Genomic DNA, 6851 nt, shown 5'->3' on the forward strand with positions numbered 1-6851 from the left:
AGCCACTGGGCAGAGGAATATTCAGGTGCTGGAAGGTCTGTGACTGGGTGAAACAAAGTAAGAGGGAGTGATCCTGCATGTGGGCCACCTCCTGTACCCATGGCCCAGCCTCTGCGCCTGTGTGCAGCCGTACAGCACACACAGCGTGGGGCGGTGGGCTGGAGGGTGGGAGGTGGGTGGAACTGCTCGCAGCAGAGTGCGGTCAGGAGGAGATGTTCTTCCAATCTTCCTTTAGAAGAGAAACCATGTTTGAGATGGTGCTGCCTTCAGCTATGCTAGACAGCAAGTCACCATGGAATGTGCAGGTCTGGGCCAGAGCTGGGAGGGAAGGCACCCTGGGAAGGAACCTTAACCCCTCAACACACCATGGTAGTCCACCTCCTGCAAAGAAAACAGATAGGTGGCTCTTCACATGGTATTTTAGATACTTGAACTCCATTTGAAATGCAGCAGAGTGGATCTGGATCCCAGGCAGAGGTCTATCCCAGTAGATGCATCCTGAGAATTGTGGTTCCCTTCAGCAAGTGAATGCCTCTCGGAGCTTGTGTCCCAGCTGCTGACAGCCTGGTTACTCATCAGACTGCTCCCTGCCACAGGCAGCTGCGTTTCTGAGGCACATAGCTTCCGAAAAAGCAGACTACAATAACTGTCCATATCCTGCTCTCCACCCATTTCCAGCTGCAGATTGTGCTGCATGGTGCTGTGTTTGTCTGGTACAGATAACCCAGAAGATATGTGTATCTGCACCCTGTTTCCACTGCGGCAGTGGGAGTGAAGGTGCTCCCTGCCCCTCTTGCCCTGCTGTACAGCCTTCTCCCAGCACCTCTCATTGCTTCTGCTGCTGCCCTCTCTAAATGCCTTTGACTACAGTGTTAGCCTTGACTTAATGTCACATAGACACTTTAAGGAAAAAAGAATTTGCTCCCTTGCCAGATCCAGCTGTGTCAGTGGGCTACAGAAAACAAATAAACATCATTGGAAAATGCATAGTGCTTGACTCTGTTTGTTTTTAATAGTCAAACTGGGCATCCTCTCAAAATGTCTTGCTGCCTAACTTCTGTTTATGTCCTAATGCATCTCTCTAGCTCTTGACATACACTCACGTGTACCCTTGAGTGGAAAATGCAGAGGACTTAGCTCCATGTATTCATTTTGGAGCTGAAACACCTGCCTTGAATAACCTCTCACTCCATCCTGAATCCTTAAACACTGTGGAGCATTTGCAGGTTGTCTGTGCCTGATCCACCAGTCTGAGCTGACACGAGCTGCCCTCATCCTCTCTACATCAATAGCTGCAAGTGAAGATTGCTTTTGACTTAGTATTTTGTGTCTGCTCTCCTGCCCAGGTCTTAGACTTCATGCATCGTGAAGGGTGTTTGGGGAACTGGGGCAGCTGAGTTCCCAGCACAAGAAAAGCTCAAGCAATGACTGAATGCTGTTGTGCTGGGTGCAGGTTGCGAGGCCGTGCTAATGCCCATCTGCGGTCTGGGAGGAAAGAAACTGAGCAAGGTGCTATGCCAAGAACAGCCTTCAGCATCACGATGCTTCTACCTTACTCTGCAGGTCCCTTTGCAAACATTAGTGAACAAAACCACAGCCCTGCTTGAACAGTAGCAATCTGTGGCTCACGAGTGTCGCTACCAAGTCCTCTTAACCTGCATGCATTTGTTCTCATCATCCTCGTGTAATAGAATCACTGTGTCTTCCTCCTTTCCACGTAAGCACAGCAGTATTTGGCAAGCACATCTACCTTTTTCTACCATCTAGCATCTTTCAGGCTTTTGAATTTGATCTGGCAGATCTACAAATGCAGGTTCTGGTCCACCAGTCAGTTTAAACTCCCAGAGGCTCTGTATGAACTTGTTAGCTCACGCTATAAGCAAACCTCTAGTAGTGGGTAGCACTTGTCAAACCTGAGCTGTGCCCAGTACAGGTGTGTGGAGGAATGGTGGCTACAGGAGGTGGCTGTAAGCCTCACTGGGACGTCAGGTGGGTGCCTGTTCCCGTCCAACTCCTGCAAAGAGGCCTGCAGACATGCAAGAAAACCAGCAAAGCCTGCAGAGGCACTGCAGGTGCCGGCTGTTCAACCAGAGTGGAGATAAGCAGGAGGGGCGATGGCTGAGGCGTGTGACAGACCAGACAGTTTGGCAGGAGAGAGAACACCCCACTTGCCTACACAGTTGGCTGGGAAGCAGCAGGACTGAAGCGCCAGGCAGCGGCTGCTTGCCCTCCCTGGCCAGGGACTGCAGCAGCACCACCCTCATCTCCCTCACTCTGGGAGGAGACACTGCTACTGACCGTGCTGTGCTGCCGTTTGCGCAGAGCTGGTCCTCAGCGGAGACAGGCTTGAGCCGCCTGGCAGCTCCCCGCAATGCTGTCCTGTTTTCTTGGGTCATTGGTGCAGAAAGGTGACTCAGCCCCAGTGGCCCTGCCTGTAGCTCTGCTGAGACCACAGCGATGCTTCCCTTGCTGCTGCTGGTGATCTTCTCTTTGTACACTGAATGTCCCAGGCTCTTGCTGCTCAAATGGCCCTCGGGGACGGATTGTCACAGTGTAAAGACATGTCCTAGCAGCAGCTCTGGAAGAACCAGTCAGAATTAACGGCAGTCAAAACCTCTCAAGAGACTAAGGCAAATGAAATCGCCTCCAAGACTATTTATCATGCAATATCTGAGCTGGATCCTTGGATGGGGTGAAGTAAAGGTTTTAAAGCCCATGGGGCTAAGCTCTTATATCCTCAGTTTCCACCCACAGGCTCCTCTCTTGCGGGCACGTGAACGTTTCTGCTGCTGCTTGTGGCCCAGGTACAGAACCCAGGGCAGCCGAAGGCATTTTAGGGTGCTGACCGCTAAGGAAGTCCTTTCCAGGATGGAGCATTGCAGTCCTGCTGTGTCAGTGCATTTACTACATCCACTTGCTTCTGCACGGTACCCAACATCTCTTTAAACACTTGGGGCACTTGCCATGTGCTGCTGGGAGCATCTTAATGTGGGACCAGGGCTTTCCTCATGCCTGCCTCAGAGGGGACAGCCTGACCCACTCCCAACTGAGAGACAAGAGTGGAGGGGCAGAAGGCTGTGACTGGCAGACCCAGAGAAGGCTACTACAGCCCAAGGATTCCCAGCGATGTGTGTGCTGGAAGCCACAAGAGAAGAGAAAGGTGCACCCTGCTCGGCGAGGGGAGCTGCCAAAAGGCACTGGAAAAGCTCAGGGCTCAGCCTGTCCCTCCAGAAAAAGCTAGCCACAGCGCAGGCTGCGAGGCGAAGGCTGCACCCGGAGGCGAGCGGTGCGCGGGGAACAGAGGCGCTCGGGCAGGTTTGTGGTGCCAGCGGGCCTGTCCAGCACATGCACAGCTGCCGTGTAGACCTGGATGCCACCAGCAGAGAGCCACAAGCACCAGAGCACTGCGGAAACGATCCACATGGTGACGAAAGCCCAGACAGACGTGTTTAATGGCCATAGCCCACACCGGGGCCGGGGGTCAAGGTTAACAGGCCCAGGACCAAATGCAAACTGACACTCACAAAGGGCTCCCTCAGCGTACTGGGAATGTGCAGAGATGTGGCTGGGTCACTGCTGACAAGCAAAGCTTTTTAGATCAAAAGCATAAGGCAGGAAAGAGCCTGACCTCTGTGAATCAGTGATGGGGCTGAGAGGGCAGAGGGCGGTGGGAGCCGGCAATAATCACAGCTTTCACACTGCAGCCTGCCTTTTCACAGCCACTGAGAAATGCAGAGAACGAAGGATGCTGATGGTCCTTTCGACCTAGCAGCAAGCAGCCAATACTTTGCTGCTACCTCTGCTGTTTATCTAGTGCCTATTTGCCCTCTAAGTGGGAGGGATCGTGGAGCAGAAGCGTGGAGCTGTAGAGGAGGCACAATCGGGCAAGAGAGCGTTTATACTGCATTTATCTGGGAGCCCGAGCCCTGTAACTCCTTCAGTGCTGCTGTTGTCTGCAGGCATCTGCTTTTAGAGCACTGCAAAGGTCGTATAGGCAAGTGCCTGAATATGTTAACCTGGACAGAGGGGATTAATCTTGCTGGTTGCCCACACAGCTCTTGACCCTGTGCTTTGCCTCATCTTGGACTGGGGAGAAGGGAGCAGCAGCCACCATGGCATGACTCGGCAGCAGCCTGAGCAGGAACAAATACAGGCTTACTTCCACACGTTGGAAGCGGTGGTGGGGCTCTGGCAGAGATGAGGATGTGTTGCCATCCCCTGTGAGCTGTGAGACAGACAAAGGGACAGCTTGATGCTTCCCAGGCTCTGTCCTGAGGGGCCACAGCTGAGAGAGCCGGGCTGTGTGCGGCAGCTTCCCCTCCCCAAAGCCTTTAACCACATCCATTGCCGCAGTGTTTGCGCAGCATGCCAGACTAAACCTCCCAAAGCACACCTTGTGGGGACGTGGGGGCCTCGGCATCACCTGGTGCAATTTACAGAGCTGTTTCTACCGTGTTGAACGCTGTGCCGGTGTGGGCATGCTGGCTTACAGCGCTGTCAAGACTGGAGAAAACAGAACAAATGTGTTGATCAAGACTTGCAGCTCAGAAGTAGTGGGCTGCATGGATAAGGTTCATTACAGTCAGGGGAATCTACAGTGCCCGCTCCCACAAGATAGCTCCAAGTAAGGGAAGGAGGACATGAAACTCAAAATTGCCTCTATGAAGAGGCAGCTGTATTATATATGGTCGTCCCTCTGCTTTCCACAAGACACATTCAGGTGACATTTCACAGGCATATTCAGCACTGCAGGTAAAGCTGCAGTGCCAGAGAAGCAGCTGGTGTTTGGGGTTACACAAAAGTGACAGGATTTTTCTTGAAAGATTCTGGTTTTGTGAATTTGTTTATTTTCTGTACTGAAGGGAAATGTCATTGCTATCCCCCCACTCTCCTCGGTGTAGCTCTAACTGGCTGGAAGCCTGTGGTATGAAAATAATGATATCGGAATGAAAGTAATTTGTGCCCAGCTGCTTCTAGAACAGCCAAAAAAAGACTAAAATGAAAAAAACCCAAACATGTAGGAGCCAAAACCCATGCATTCTGCCAGAGTGAGCAGGACCAGAGCTGAGATGCAGATCTTGCTGGAGCGGAGCTAGATGTGGAAATGTACAGCCCGCTAGAAGCTAATGAAAACCAAAATGTAGATGCTGCCGCGGCTGAACTGAGCCCCAGACATGCATCTGCCACACTCATATACAGCCCAGACATCACCTGTTTGAAGCCTTCTTTGAAGGCTTGGGCTTGTGGCTTCGGAGTGGGATTGAATTCTGGGCAAAGGAGTGTCCCTGTCTCCTTCTCTCCCCCTCCTAAGAGGACTGCAAGGGCTGCTCTTTGCAGTCACCATTCAGCATGCAGCCTGATGTTCTGGCACTCACTCCTTCACCAGCTTGCTTGGCTATAAAGAGTATTTGGACTCTCACAGTGGTTCATTTAACCAGACTTCAAAGGAGTCTGTCTTCCTCGCTCTCCTCTACAGAGGAATAAACAAGATAAAACAGGAAGCAAAATCAAAAGAAGTAGAGAAAAGGCAAAAAAATCTGAAGGAGGAAAGGAGAGCCACAGACACTGAACAGATCAAATGAAACCATTGTTGGGTCCGTACTCCTCCAAACCAAGACAGAACCCTGCCTGGGAGCAGTATGGGAGATTTCTTTTTTAGATATCTGTAAGGGAGTAGATAGAAAAGTAGACAATGAAAGAGGGTTCTTTTTTTCCCCTTTTCAGCATGGGAACAACTCCAAAGAAGCTGCTGAAGTTAATGGCAGGTAATTTTGGAATAAATAGAAGGCAACAATAGAGCTGTGGGCAGGATGTAACAGTGGCCCTCACTACCTGGCGGTCAGAGTGCCAGGCACCGTGTCTCTGTTAAAAAGCACCAGGTAACTCAATAAGTGTTGACAACCTGGTGCACCAGCTGCACAGAGCAGTTGGATCCCACGGTGTGGGATTCTAATTCTCAGCTTCTGCAACCAGGAAAAACGCATGCGGACCTAACCTCAGTGCATGCTGCCTTACAGATGCATGGAAGGCACCTTCCCACCTTCACCTGAGTGCAAAAGGAGCATCCAGCACACATGAGGAGGGCAGGAACTGCAGTACTGACTGCAAGCTGGGCAACCTCATGGTCAGGTGGGGATGGATACCCTAGACTCCTGCGGCGCCAACAGAGGGAATCAGGTTCCCCAAAAGAATGACTCAAATTGCCAAAGCTAGCCTCTGGTCTAAACCACAGCCTAGAGAGCTCCTGGTCAGCTGGGAGTGTTGGACCTTGTGAAAGCTGCTTCTAGCTTACATGGTGTGAACTTTCCACTCCCTCTAGGCTGCCTGAATGCCAGTTTCACACCTCGCCTGCCCATTCTGGCGCGGTGCAAATCAACTCGCAGGCACAGAGCAAAAGGAGGGGCTGCCTCCAGAGCTCACTGCAGGACAACAGCCACCAGCCACCCGAGGAGTCTCCTGACATGCACAGGCTGTCTTAGGCAGATGAGTCAGCAAGGACAGAAACAAAAACAAGCAGATGGAAGAAGTGGAATTGACACGTGAAAGACATAGCAAGCGAGGAGCACTTGAGGTCTCTAATTAGTGCCTGCAGAAAATTAATGAGCAACACTGTCAGCACAGGTGTCCTGCCTAAAAAAGCATTCTGTATCCATGGGGTATGACGAGCAGCTAGCTGACTGGGACAGACAGCCCCTTCAGTCTGGATCACAACCAAAAACATTCTGCTCCTGAGAGCGGTAATTTGATAATTCTCTTAAAGCCCGGATCTCTCCCAGGAGAACTACTCCTGCAGGAATGGTGCCCCATCATAGGAGCTGCAGCTTCTGAGGAAGGATGCAGGTGTCCGTGCT

The sequence above is a fragment of the Leptosomus discolor genome, chromosome 25, assembly GCF_034619465.1.
Source record: "Leptosomus discolor isolate bLepDis1 chromosome 25, bLepDis1.hap2, whole genome shotgun sequence".
Lineage (NCBI taxonomy): Eukaryota > Metazoa > Chordata > Aves > Leptosomiformes > Leptosomidae > Leptosomus > Leptosomus discolor.